This window comes from Plecotus auritus, assembly GCF_963455305.1.
Source record: "Plecotus auritus genome assembly, chromosome: 3".
Lineage (NCBI taxonomy): Eukaryota > Metazoa > Chordata > Mammalia > Chiroptera > Vespertilionidae > Plecotus > Plecotus auritus.
In genome coordinates this window covers 213785932-213789078 of record NC_137772.1, presented here as the reverse complement: position 1 = coordinate 213789078, position 3147 = coordinate 213785932, and positions in this window count along the sequence as shown.

The window sequence follows — 3147 nt, the reverse complement described above, 5'->3', positions numbered from 1 at the left end:
ATTTATTTCTCACAGTTTTGTAGGCTGGGAAGTCCAAGATCAAGGCACCAGCAGATTCACTGTCAGGTGGGAGCCCAGTTCCTGGTTCATAGATTGTTATTTTCCCGCTGTGTTCTCACATGGTGGAAGAAAGAGCCTGAGAGCAATTTGGGGGTCTCTTTTATAAGTGCACTAATCCCATTCAGGGAGGCCCCACCCTCCCAATCTAATCACCACCCAAAGGCCACACCTCCTATCATCACAGGTGTTAAGATTTCAACATAAGAATTTTAGAAGGGAACCAAGATGGTGGCATAGGTAAACACCTGAACTTGCTGCCACACAACCACATCAAAACTACAACTAAAAGACAAAACGAACATCATCCAGAACCATGGGAAGGCTGGCTGAGTGGAAATTCTACAACTAGAAGGAAAGAGAAAAGCGCACTGAATCCGGTAGGAGGTGTGGAGGTGTGGAAGTGTGGAGGTACGGAGGCGCACGCGAAAGGGGCTGGCAACTGGGTACGCTGTTGTCTTTTTCAATCGGGAGGGAGATACAAGCTCCCAACTACGCTGAACTCCAGTTCTGTGCAAGACTCTGGAGACCCAGACTCATACGGAGAGAAACTGGACTGTCTGGCATCGGGCCGGAATGCAAGGGTGGCTTTCTCTCAGAGGTGCTTGCGGCGATCATTGTTCCTGCACGGTGCCTCGGGACACAGAGACCCGGGGGCCTCTTTGGGGCAGGGCTGATGGTCAGCCATTGCTGTTTGCTCTGCCCTGGTGATTCCCTGGGACCCTGCCCCACCCAATTTACAACTCGGCCCAAGCTGTGCGCAGAAGCTTTTGCATATGAATGGCCTGGCCTTTTGCAATCTAAAACCTAACAAACTGCAGCTGGGTTAGAGAGCCCCAGAGCTTCCAAAAGAAGGCCCAAGGCTCCACAGCAGCTTGCATTGCTTCACAGCTGGGCCTCATCTGGGCACTCCAAACCCCAAACAAAGAGGAGGAATCTGCAGATCTCTCTGTAGCTCCTGCTGGGTGGCCTCAGGCAGAGGCTAAATTAGCACCTCCTTGGAGATCCAAGAGCCAGTGTACCCAGAGGTCAGAGTGAAACCATCCAGATTACAACTCCTCAGATCCATAAGAGACACACTGAGGAGGCAGATTCAGTGAGTACCAAAGCCCCACTGAAGCAAGTCCTGCCCCATAAGGGTGTCTCCAGCACAGAAGTTCTCCCATTGTAGACACAACTGGTCCTCACAGCCAATTGGCCTGGAGGTCAATTCCTTCCAATGATACCAACAACAATCAAGACTTAACTACAACAAGACTGTGCACACAGCCCACAAAGGGGTGCACCAAGAGTGTCCACCTAAGGTAATTAGGGAGGCTGAGCCACTGGGCCCTATAGGACACCTAGCACACAAAGCCACACTATCAACAGAGGGAAGCAGCCAAAATGTGGAGACAAAGAAACAGGTCACAAATGAAAGAAATGGAGGAAAGCAAACTACAGGATATAGAGTTCAAAAGCACGGTTATAAGGTTACTCAAGAATCTTCTAGAAACCTCTGAGAAATATAGTGAGACCCTCAAGGATATGAAAAAGGACCAATTAGAAATTAAGCATACAGTGACTGAAATAAAGAATAATATACAGAGATCCAACAGCAGACTAGAGGATCCCAAGAATCAAGTCAAAGATTTGAAATATGAAGAAGCAAAAAACACCCAACTGGAAAAGCAAAAAGAAAAAAGAATCCAAAAATATGAAGATAGTGCAAGAAGCCTCTGGGACAACTTCAAGCGTACCAACATCCGAATTATGGGGATGTCAGAAGAAGAGAGAGAGCAAGATATTGAAAACCTATTTGAAGAAATAATGACAGAAAACTTCACCTACCCCGTGAAAGAAATAGACTTACAAGTCCAGGAAGTGCACAGAACCCCAAACAAAAGGAGTCCAAAGAGGACCACACCAAGACACATCATAATTAAAATGCCAAGGGCAAAAGACAAAGAGAGAATATTAAAAGCAGCAAGAGAAAAACAGTTAGTTACCTACAAGGGAGTACCCATACAACTGTCAGCTGATCTCTCAACAGAAACTATGCAGGCCAGAAGGGAGTGGCAAGAAATATTCAAAGTGATGAATAGCAAGAACCTACAACCAAGATTACTCTACCCAGCAAAGCTATCATTCAGAATTGAAGGTCAGATAAAGAGCTTCACAGATAAGAAAAAGCTAAAGGAGTTCATCATCGCCAAACCAGTATTATATGAAATGCTGAAGGGTATTCTTTAAGAAGAGGAAGAAGAAGAAAAAGGTAAAGATAAAAATTATCAACAACGAAGTGACAACAAATACATATCTATCAAAAAGTGAATCTAAAAATCAGGTGAATAAAAAAGCTGACAAACAGAATAAACTGGTGAATATAATAGAATCAGGGGCATAGAAAGGGAGTGGACTGACAACTCTCAGGGGAAAGGGGGTGTGGGGGGTGAGGGAAGAGACTGGACAAAAATTGTACACCTATGAACGAGGTCAGTGCGGGGGGGCTAAGGGCAGGGAATGGGTTGGGAACCGGGTAGAGGGGAGCTATGGGGGGGAAAAAAGAGGAACAAGTGTAATAATCTGAACAATAAAGATTTATTAAAAAAAAAAAGAATTTTAGGGGGAAACAACCATTCAGTCCATCACAGAAAGATACCCTTTAAAAGTCTTTTCCATCCCATTTCTCATTCTTTTGTAAGCAGAGCACCATGCTCAACCACACTTCTTGTCAGTGCGTTCCATCTTTCTTCAAATTCTGTTTAAGACACTTTGTATAGGAATAGCCTTTTCATGAATAACCATGACGCTAAGTAACACGTGACCTGAAGTAACATATGGCTCTTCACATGGGCCCACCTTGGATTTTACTTATGGCATCTAGGACTTAGTGCCTCAGACCTGGACCAGAGATTAGAAGGTACTTTCTGATTAAAGATAAAAACTTAGAAACTTAAAATGAAATTAAAGTTAAACACTGAATTTAAAAATTTGGTCTAAAATCTTACTAGGAGGGGAAGTTGGGTCCATCCACTCCTCTTGCTACTTGTTGGTTCTGTTATTACTGTTTTGTTCCCCTTCCTGGTAGGAGTTTCCATGGTTTCTCTG